At 38.8% G+C, this 12,086-nt stretch overlaps 1 protein-coding gene and 1 pseudogene across 4 annotated transcripts in view; one reads left to right on the plus strand and one right to left on the minus strand.

Moving 5' to 3' along the window:
• Positions 1-12,086, plus strand: part of LOC135203574 (beta-1-syntrophin-like) — a 204,206-nt gene that overhangs the window by 36,827 nt on the left and 155,293 nt on the right. The gene's annotated exons all lie outside the window — the stretch shown is intronic.
• Positions 1-12,086, minus strand: part of LOC135203240 (beta-2-syntrophin-like) — a 55,574-nt pseudogene that overhangs the window by 19,298 nt on the left and 24,190 nt on the right.

Below are 12,086 nucleotides of genomic sequence, written 5' to 3' on the forward strand. Positions count from 1 at the left end.
AGCCATCAACCTGCGCTGAGGGCCGTGACATGAATCTAAGAGTGTTTTCTTGCCCTGGAGAAACGCTTTCACGAGGAGGGTTATGAAACTCTTGCACAGGAGAAATGTTCGCTACCACCGAGACCGGTCGGTCACACAAACATGACCATGGTCTGGGTGAGTTGAGCATGCACCTCACTGGCAATGCCAGGTACCGTCTTCCGACGCATCCCAGTCCTTGTCAATGCCAAAACCTCTCGAAAGGACTGAGTGGGGGACCACCTACTGGTCTCAACACCCTGGGTACCGAGCGATCACCAGCAAGGCGTGTCACATGCATGCGAATCTGTAGATTTACGTGCACTTGGGGAATCTCGCAAACAAGCGCCTGACAAAGAACTAGACTTAGGGGTAGAACCTCTGGGACTAGCAGCAGAAGTGTGACCCAAAGTTTGCGCTTCTAATGCTCCCGACACACTAGACCCTGGGGACAGAGAAACCGTTCCTGTTTCCGAGGGAACAGGCGGGCCAACGGAAGTGCAAACAACGCCTTCTCAGTTCAAGGAGGCAGACACTTAAAAGTCCCTTAACAGGACTTTTTAGGGTGGGGAGGAGACTACAGGCAGTCCCCAATTATCAACGATCACAGTTAATGGCGATCTGGTTTTATGGTGCATGTCTAGTGCCATAAAATCGGCAATGTGTGGTACCATAAAAGCCAAGTTTCAGTTATCGGTGCCATAAGGTGCTGATACATAATAGAGTTATAGCGCCATAACATAGCTAACAGAATTGCCATTAACTGGTTATTGGCACCATTAACCAGTTATTGCTGCCATTAACCGAAACTTGGTGCCATAAGCACCATAAATTGCCGAGTTTTAGTTAATGGCAGTTTTTCACTTAATAGCACCCAGCCGAGAACGGAACCCCTGCCAATAATTGGGGACTGCCTGTACCTTCTTTCTTCAGCAGAGAGCCTTAGAAGTCAAAAGGAAGGAGGTTAAAGAAAAATATGATGATTACGAAGATGAAGATGACTACACTCTTCCTTCTCAACTACTTCTCCAAATTCTGCAAGACTTCTTCAACAGGATGAGGCACATTTACCAGTATAAGTAGAGTTAATAATCACAGGGCAGCTACGAGGGTGTTGTTCAGTGATGAAAGTCCACAATAACAGCAACAAATCACAGGGAGTCTCTGATAATCGAAAACCGCCATTAACTGAAACTGTGATTTATGGTGCTTATGGTGCAAAGTTTTTGGTTAATGGCACCTCTGTTAGGTATGTTATGGCACCATAACTCTATTATCAGAACCTTATGGCGCTAATAACTGAAACTTGGCCTGTTATGGTGCCATAAGATTCGCTAGACAAGCACCATAAAACTGGATCGCTGTTAACCGAGTCTGTCAATAACCGGGGACTGCCTCATATGATTTTAGAGCAAAGGGCACAAAAACACACAAGGGAGGGATACACTTACACTTAGAAGCGAAGGGAAACAACAAAGGATCGGGCCGATACACGGAAGATGAGCTGATAAGTGTGGAAGGGTCAGTGATCAGGAAAGCACTGAGGTCGTGGGTCACATGGTCGTTGACCCTCGGGGCATGTACCTGTCTAGGTGTGGAAGGGATAACCGGATTTTTTCTGGTCAGTACCGGATTGACATCCACAATTCTCTTATTAAAGTAGTTTGAGGTAAATATATGGCACCGGAACAAATTGTGCTCGTATCTCAATGCAAAATTTTGCTCGGAGGATGGCTCATATCTTGGAATGCTTGCATGTTGGAGTACTCGTATGTCGAGGTATTATTGTATTTCCTAGTTCCATGTTGGCCGAGTGCATTTTGCACTTGGCTACCATTCCGGTGGTCCGAAGTTCGATTCTCGGCTCGGCCAATGCGGAACCAGAGGAATTTATTTCTAGTGATAGAAATCCATTTCTCGATGTAATGTGGTTCGGATCCCACAATAAGCTGTAGGTCCCATTGCTAGGTAACCAATTGGTTCCTAGTCAAGTGAAAATATCTAATCCTTCGGGCCAGCCCTAGGAGAGCTGTTAATCAGCTCAGTGGTCAAGTAAAACTAAAATATACTTAACTTTTACTGTATTTCCTTACACAGGGATTTTCAGTTTTGTTTAACAAGTATAGTACAAAATCTGAAGCAAAATCCCTTCAACCAAAAGGTAACAATGCTCACCTACTTTATAATAGAATCTTATGGCAGCAGCACACCCCTTAAGCTGCTCCTGTTAGTCTTCACCTTCTAGCTGGAAGGAATGACGCTCAGTTCACCTCAGGTCTGATCCATATAGTCAATCTTGTTTTAGGCTCCCTCTGCTGCAATTTGGCCCTACAATGTGACTGGCTTTCCTCAAGGATACATACTAGGAATGCAACACCTTGCTCACCAACCAGATTAAAACTAAACTTTGTTTGGTCAGCTCAAACAGTTTTAGCTTAAAGGAATGACTGAAAATTTGTCCTAAAAAGATTTTTCAATAGTATAAGGATACTCAAATTAATCCTTGACTCCTGCAGATCTAGAAGTGTACAACCTCTTTAAACAGTTTCCTCTAGGGCCAAAATCCTATGGCCCAAAGTTCCATAGATTTTTTAATACTCCAAGCAACCAGAGACTTCTTGGCCTTGTATTTTGTTCCTTCACTGCAAGAGCCAGACTTTCTCTGGCTGATGTTCATCAATCAATATCTCTCTCTCAAAGAGGCAGGTTGGTTTTGCTTCAAATAGCATCACCTTGGGTAACTTCATACCTTTTGCCACAACTGGCATCTGGGTAGTCTTTACTGTAGGCCACCAAATGTTTTTCTTCCATGAGAGCTTTAACATTTCATAATCAGATACTGCTTTGGAGAGTCATGTTCATTCCTTAACAATCCCAACTTGGCTCCTTTTTAAGATATTAGTGCCAATTATTTGGAGTCCCAACCATTCTTAAATTCCTCCAATTTTTTCTATAGGGGTTTTGGTTCAATTCTTGAATCCCTATTTCTCTGGGAAACTTGGGTTTGTTTATACAGTAGAACGCTGGAGGCCTCAACCGTATTAGAACCTGACATAATCGGGTTTTGACACTAAATTTGGAGTAAACTTTGCATTAGAATTCGAACAAAATTCCAGAATTCAACCAGAGTGGCCATATGACGTTTTTAACCCTCTTACGCCGAAGCCCTAAAAATCAAAACCTCTCCTGTATGCCGGCGCCGGTTTGGAGTGAGCGCGGAACCGGAAAAAATAATTTTTTCAAAAAATCACAGCGCGCTTAGTTTTGAAGATTAAGAGTTCATTTTTGGCTCATTTTTTTTCATTGCCTGAAGTTTAGTATGCAATCATCAGAAATGAAAAATAATATCATTATCATATGTAAATAATGCGATATATGGTAGCGAAAAAAAAAAAATTCATAGATAATTGTATTCAAATCACGCTGTGCAAAAAACGGTCAAAGCTAACGAGTTACTTTTTTTTCGTTGTATTGTACACTAAATTGCAATCATTTTGATATATAATTCATAGTAAAACAATAAAAGCAACACCGGAAAAATATTATCACAAAATGATGTACGAATTCGTAACGAGCGGACGTAAAAAAATGTTATTTTCAAAAATTCACCGTAATTCTAAATAATGTTCTAGAGACTTCCAATTTGTTTCAAAATTAAGACAAATGATTGAATATTACGATACTGTAAGAGTTTTAGATTAGAATTGCAGATTTCGACCATTTTGGACGAGTTAAATTTGACCGAATGTCGAAATTTTAATATATATATTTTTTACATATGAACATATTTCAAAGATGGGAAAAAGCTACAACCTTCATTCAATTATTTTTATTGTATTCTTCATGAATTTGCACACATTTTGATATATTAAACTCTATAAAAGGCTAATATGAAAAGGAGCAAATATTAGGATACTGCCATGTACGTATTTTCGGAGACTTGCGGCCCGCGAATCGGCGCGCGGAGTGAAAGGTAAATATATTTTTCAAAAATTCACCATAAATCACAATATTGTTTTAGAGACTTCAAATTTGTTTCAAAATTAAGAAAATGACGGAATATTACTAGGCCGTAAGAGTTTTAGCTTACAATTGCGTTTTTTCAACTATTTCGGTAGTCAAATTTGACCGAACGGTTGTTTTTTTTTTCTATTTATCGTGATTTATATGCAAATATTTTGAAAAAAGAGAAAAGCTACACCTTCAATCATTTTTAGTTGTATTCTACATGAAATTGCGCACATTTTCATATATAAAACTTTATGTAACAGCTAATTTTAAATGGTGCAAACATTTCGACAATCGCACAAAAAAATTCTGATTTTTTTGGAAGAGTTACCGCGCGAACGTAATTTTTTTTTTTCATAAATTCACCATAAATCGAAATATTGTGCTAGAGACTTCCAAGTCGTTGCAAAATGAAGGTAAATGATTGAATATTACTAGAATATAAGAGTTTTAGCTTACAATTGCGTTTTTCGACCATTTCGGTAGAGTCAAAGTTGACCGAAAGTTGAAATTTTTGCACTTAACGTTATTTATATGAAAATATTTCAAAACTGATAAAAGCTACAACCATGGGTTGTTTTTTGTTGTATTGTGCATGAAATTGCGCACATTTCCATATATAAAACTTTATGTAACGGCAAATTTAAAAGGGTGCAAACATTAGGACAATCGCACGAAAAAATTTATCGGAAGAGTTATCGCACGAACGTAAGGAAAAAGTTTTTTCATAAATTCACCATAAATCGAAATATTGTGCTAGAGACGTCCAATTTGTTGCAAAATGAAGGCAAATGATTGAATATTACTATAATATAAGAATTTTAGCTTACAATTGCGTTTCTCGACCATTTCTATAGAGTCAAAGTTGACCGAAGAGGTTGAAATTTTTGCACTTATCGTTATTTATATGAAAATATTTCAAAATTGATAAAAGCTACAATCATGAGTATTTTTTAGTTGTATTGTGCATGAAATTGCGCACATTTTCATATATAATACTTCATGTAAAGGATAATTTAAAATGGTGCAATAATTATGTCAAAGTGACGAAATAATTTCCGAGATGTGTCACTGATACTTTTTAGTGCGATAAGAAAGAAATTCGCGCTTGCGCGACTGCGTAGCGATTGTAAACAAAAAAACAAAAACCGCCTTGATCCGTGAACTCCCAGCATCCCCCAAGGCGCGTGATACAAAAGTTTTCGGCTGGTAGGCCTATAAGTATTTTTCCGCGAATTTTTAAAAAACTTTTTTGAGCCGACGGTATATTACGTCCAATCGCATACGGGAGACATTTTGACTCGACGTTTAATACGTCCCAATCGGCGTAAGAGGGTTAAACAAAACTGTTTCAGTCAACCGCCACTAGTCAGTGTTGTTGGTGGCGTTTTGTGTTACCAGATCTCATTTGATGCGTGAAATGATGCTAAATCTATCAAAATCATGCTAATGTTATGCTAACTTAGATCTCACTTCCCAATATATATGAAATTATGCTAAATCTATCAAAATTGTGCAAGTGGGATGACAAAATTATGCTAACTTAGATCTCACTTCCCATTTGATGCTAAACTCTATATGAAATTATGCTAAATCTATCAAAATTAGGCTAATATTATGCTTAGATCTCACTTCCATTTGATGCTAAACTCTATATGAAATAGTAATGATAGTTAGGAGAATATCAGTTAAGAATAGCGTAAATATAAAAGAGAGAGAGAGAGAGAGAGAGAGAGAGATGAGAGAGAGAGAGAGAGAGCGAGAGAGAGAGAGAGAGAGAGAGAGAGAGAGAGAGAGAGAGAGAGAGAGAGTGTCACAGGATGAGTCTTGAACAGTAGCCATAAAATGCACAGTTTTAATCTAAGTGCTCCCATAAAAATCTTCCCCTGTGGCCTGACCTCTACACTCTCACCGGAAACTTGACAGTTCCGGTGACGTCATCAGTTCCACCCACAAGGGGAGGAATTAAGTCAATCCATCACACCTAAAGGATGGCGTTAGATAATCTGCAAACAATATGAATGACCAACAGGTAGGATAAAAGCTTATCCCCCACCTATTCTAGGTGGGACATTCTCCTTTGTAGAATCATCGAGAAGGACAGCTGTGAAGGAGAGCACCAGCTGGAAAAAGAAAGGACCACCGGACAGCCATGACGAAAGTAGGTCAGCTACCCAGAAATTCCTAGAGCTGTAGCAGTCAAGAGAAACTTCAATTTTTGATTCGTAGTCTACTAAATTAAACCAAACCAAATAAAGAAGAAAGATCAAACAAACAAAAATATAAAAACTTAACAAATTTTGTAAAGTTTTTATATTTTATACTATTTTATATTTTAGCGAAACATTTGACTTTTTTTATTTTACCATGGAGAAATGCGCTCACAGTCTGCATATGGTTATGGTTAGCAAGGCTCAGGCTAGCTTTATTACCAGGATAAACTTTAACCTAGAATGACTCTGTCAATGTTTTCGTAAAGAGAACTGTCAATATCGTCACTTGTAATTAATTAATGCATGCCATTCACTATCCAAGTCTTGTTCATTCTCCAAAATTATTTTTGGGATTTTGTTTTGCGCATTTTATGAAACACAGACATTAGTGACGCTTGGGCAGTATGTACAAGGGACACATCAAATCTGCGTTTAGATTTTCTCTTACGACAGATTGATAAACTTAATTTATTAAATATTATGTACGATATTTTTACAAAATAAGTGAGGTATGTTTGTTATTTTTAATGAGTCTATGTATATTATGCCAAACTTTACAAAATTATACTAAATGGGTTGTTAAGCCAAATATTATGCTACACTATGAAATTTACCTTAAATATGCTAAAAGCATCAAATGATGATACTGCATCTGGTAACAATGGTGGCGGTGTCGCTATGGTTTGTTTAAAACTTGTTAACTCCACTTCTATTGTTTTGGTATACGCACAGTTCTTGCTTTTGGGAATTTCCCTGCTGTAAGCAAGCATCCATCCTCCATTTTTTTTTAGTCCTAGTCTAAAAACTTTGCACACACACATACACATATGCGTTGCGTAGTACGTAAATGTAGTGCTTATGTGTGAGGTTTGGTAGTGAGAAAAATGTATGTCATAAAAATCGACAATTAATAATAATGAAAAATACACAAAGATTTTTTAACACCGTTCTGAGGTTTGGTAATGAGCGATGTGTCATAAAATCCACAATCAATAGTGAAGGCTTTCAACATCAATGGCGTTAATGTAACCACTAAACATTGTTCGAAAGTCTTTGTATACAGTGGTACCTCGAGATACGAAATTAATCCGTTCCGAGGCGGCCTTCGTATCATGAGTTTTTCGTATCTTGGACCGCATTTTACATGTAAAATGGCTAATCCGCTCCAAGCCCTCCAAAAACACCCCAGTAAATTTCATAATAAAGCTAAATTGACCTATAAACAATGAAATACTACAACAATTTGGACCATTCAATACCTAACTTAATATGTACTGCTAATTACCTGTAAATAAAGTGTATTAGTGTAAATGGTATACAAGAAATACTGTACGTATGTAGTAAAATGTGGAAGCTTACCTTTCGAGTGAGGCTATCTCCAAAAGTGGCAACAGAGGAGGAGGACAAACGGCAGATACGTACGTATGTACGTACACTTAACTTTACGAAACACATAAAAAAATGTAAGAAAACATGCATAAATTAAACTTTACGAATAACAAAACTGTAACACTTAACTTTACAAAAAACTAGAATTAGAAATTTATTTTTGGTCTTTTTGATTTTTACATTTTTTTTTTTTTTGTTTTTTAGTTTTTTTATCTTATGTTTTTTTTTTTTTTTTTTTTTTTTTTTTTTTTTTTTTTTTTTTACAAAATTTCAACTTCACCACTACTTTCAACTTTGTTTTTTTAGTATCACTTGGTTCTTCCTTTTTGCTTACTCCTGCTATACTAAGGCCTCTTTAAAAAATAACTATCCAAGGAAGATTGCTTCTGCCTACTTTTCACAATGTTCCTGAAACAACTCAGGCAAGCCTCATCGAACTGCGCAAGCATACAACCTGTGTAAGCCTTTTCGGGGCTTACACAGGTCGTTGGCCTCCAACTCCTTCAGGCCATCCATCGTAAGCTCCTCTTGGTGCTCCTCGAGAAGGTCGTTGATGTTGTCCTCGTCGACGACCAGCCCCATGGACTTGCCGAGTGCAACGATCTCGTCAAGATCTGGTTGCAAAACAGTTTCAGGATCGTCAACTGTTTCTGAATCTGCAGCACCAGCTTCGCCCACGTCGAATCCCTCAACGAGGAATTCAAGGTTCGCCTCGAAACCTCCTGCCAAGCTTGGTCAATGAGTAGGATGCATATGACAACATCGAAATGCTCCTCCCAAAATTCACGCAAGGTGAGGTTTGTGGTATCGGTGATGTCGAAACATCTCTTGAAAAGATGTTTCGTATACAGCTTCTTAAAGTTCGATATCACTTGCTGTTCCATGGGCTGGAGGAGAGGGGTGGTGTTAGGCAGAAGATAAAGAACCTTGATGAAAGAATACTCCACTAGGATATCTTCCTCGAGGCCAGGAGGGTGGGCAGAGGCATTGTCCAACACCAGCAGACATTTCAGAGGGAGGCGCTTCTCTTCCATTTCTTCACTGTCGGGCCGAAACACAGATTTACCCGCTCCGTGAACAAAAGCCTCGTTACCCAGGCTTTCGCATTAGCCCTCCACATCACTGGAAACTTCCCCTTAATCACTTTGTGGGCCTTGAAGGCTCGAGGAGTCTCGGAATGATAGACCAGTAGGGGCTTCACCTTGCAATCCCCACTGGCGTTGGAACAAAGTGCGAGCGTAAGCCTGTCTTTCATAGGCTTATGCCCGGGTAGCTTCTTCTCTTCCTCCGTGATATACATCTGACGAGGCATTTTTTCCAAAAAAGGCCAGTCTCATCACAGTTGAAGACTTGCTGAGAACTGTAGCCTTCCTTGGTCATCATCTCGTCGAACGTCTTTTTAAAGGCTTCGGCCGCTTTCATGTCCAAGCTGGCAGCCTCCCCATGCCGCACCACCGAATGGATGCCAGTCCGTTTACGGAATTTCTCAAACCACCCATGCGAAGCCTTGAACTCTGGGGTTGGCATTGATGTCCCTTCTCCTCCGTTGTCTTCGGCCTGGGCAATCAAATCGCCGAAAATAGCGCTGGCCTTGTGGGAGATTGCCGTCTCCGTTATCGTATCGCCAGCGATTTCTTCGTCTTTTATCCAGACAAGAAGAAGCCTTTCCATCTCATCGTGCACGTGGCTCCTCTTGCTGGACAAAATAGTGATGCCCTTGGAAGGTGTAGCTGCTTTGATGACATCCTTCTGCTTAAGGATGGTGCCCATTGTCGACGGATTTCGGCCATATTCCTTGGCGATCACACTAAATCGCATACCAGCTTCATACTTCTTGATAATCTCCATCTTCGTCGCCAAAGAGAGCATCCCCTTCTTTCCGTGAATTTCAACTTTCTTGGGACCCATGACTACATATATACTGTACATAATTTACATATAAGTAAAGTAAAGTTCTCACACAACACGATAAAGTACGTATATTGCAATGAAATCACTAAAGAATTTACGTTAATAAACGAAATTGTTAGAATGAACGAACATTGCGTGTGTACAATAACAATGCTAGTACCGAGTGGCCAAGGCACGCTGCTATGTAATAGATGTATGATGGGAAGGATGCTGACCAATAGGAGAGAAGGATCTCATGGCAGTGACTAGCATCAGGAACCAATGGGAGAGCAGGAGGATGGTGGCGAGTCTACTGTTGGCAGCGCAAGAGTTTCAAAATTGTTATCGGAGGTCCGGGCGAATCTTGGACTTTACAGCAACAACCTTTCGTATCTTGAGCAATTTTCGTATGTAGAGCCGTAAAATATTTCGTATTAGCTTTCGTATCTCGAGTTTTTCGTAAGTTGAGCCTTTCGTATCTCGAGGTAACCACTGTATTTTTACAAAGGTAATAGTCTACTTTATCATATAACTATGGACTTTCATGACACAGATTGTTCTCAAGATTGTGATTTTCTTCGCAAGTGTGGTTCAGTAGCAAACGAAATCTACACTTTGTAAGCTTCCTAGTAAAAAAGAGGTTAGTAATTTGCTGCCGTAGAAGACCCATCCCTATTTTACAAGGATATTATATGAAAAAAGTTTTAGTATCATAACATTGATTGAAATATATATTTTAAAGTGATTTTGTGCATACAATATGTATATGTACGTACACAGGTTTGTTTACATCCGCCCCATGCCACAAGCTGCCAAATTTTCATAAGTTATGATCAACATAATTTGGCTTAATTTTAATATTTTATTAATTTACTGTATTAGTTAGGCTTGTTTTTCAATGTTTTATTATGTTAGCAACAAGATTTGTGCATACCCATAATGTGGCATTCTGTGTAGTAGTAGCTAGCCTATGGCGCCCAGTAAACCACTGGTAATACGGCTGCAGTGGATGTAAGCCAGTTTTTTTTTATACAGTAATACTAATTTAAAAATAACAAATATACATGATATTTTTAAACTCTGAACTGTTTAATGTAATTTAAGTACAGTTTTGTATAAGAAGACAAGGCTTAGGGCAATAATGGGTGGTCAGGAATGGATTAATCCATTTTCAGTTATTTCTTATGGAAAATATTGATTCAGATCTCGAAAAAATTTCTACACCTCTTCTGGAACAGATTATCGCTGAGGTCCAGGGTTCTACTGTACATCTGATCCCAGGTGCCACTTTTGTACTGTAAGGTCTTTTTCTCTTAAAAAGTCTCAGCAGCTAAGTGAGCCTTCAGATGAACTTGCTAATCAGACCATATTAAAGTACAAGCAGTCCCTGATTATCTACGGGGTTCCGTTCTCAGAGGGTGCTGATAAGTTAAAACCACCATTAACCGAAACTTGGTGATTTATGGGGCCATAATGACGCTTATGGCGCCGATAACCGGTTATCAGCACCATAAGTGCCATTATGGTGCCTCTATTAGGTATGTTATGGTGCCATAACTCATTATTAGCACCTTATGACGCCATAAATTGCCGATTTTATGGCACTAGACAAGCGCCACAAAACCGGATCGCTGATAACCGAGTCCACCGATAACAAACGGGGACTGCCTGTAACAGGTTTTGCAACGGATGAAAATATTTTTTCTTTTCTTTAAATGAAAGATTTTTAAAAATACAAATCCACTACGTAATGTAGCTTAATTGCCCCCCTCCCAATTCCTCAGCTTTGTTGCTGTTGGGTCAAAGACACAATGAGTAAATGGTTGGTACAGGTAAAATAAACTTTTTATAAAAATAGTGTTGTAATATACAAAAAAGCTAAGTATTCTCTGTAATACTTACAACAAGCAACTTCCTTCTGTCTTTTAACTGCACTATGTGCACCCTGAACTAGCACCTTCACCCAAGTAGCCAGGTCCCGTTGTGTGTCATGCTGAAAAACACTGCAACACACTCCTTCTTGGGTACCACAACGCATAGTCATTGTGATAGGTTCACTACCTCCGAGGGAACCTTTGTGTGTAGAGTTTACAATTCTGAGAAGAGTTAAACAGAGTTATGAGAAAATAATTTATCTATACACTGCAAAACTCTATTCAATTAATCAACCTGCAATGTTCTTATATACAGTTATCCTGAACAATAAACCCAAAGTAAAAGCATAGTTTATTAACCCTTAAACGCCCAAGCGGTAAAAAAAAATTGTCTCCCGTGTGCCGGAGGTGTTTCGGAATGAGCGAGGAAGCGGAAAATGGAATTTTTATTCTAAAATTAATATTAATAATACTTACCTGTATAATTTATCTAGCCCTAAATCCCCAAAAACCGCACCAAAATTTACCACATTGGCAACCCTGTTACCTCCTATTCTGTCCGCCAGTTGCAACACTGTCGTTGACAGATACGAAAAAACCTTCCCTCAAATCAGTAGTGATAGGCAGATCGTGGGGTAGGATGGGTGGGACTAGATAAATTATACAGGTAAGTATTATTAATATTAATTTTAGA

This window comes from Macrobrachium nipponense, chromosome 36 (genome assembly GCF_015104395.2).
Source record: "Macrobrachium nipponense isolate FS-2020 chromosome 36, ASM1510439v2, whole genome shotgun sequence".
Lineage (NCBI taxonomy): Eukaryota > Metazoa > Arthropoda > Malacostraca > Decapoda > Palaemonidae > Macrobrachium > Macrobrachium nipponense.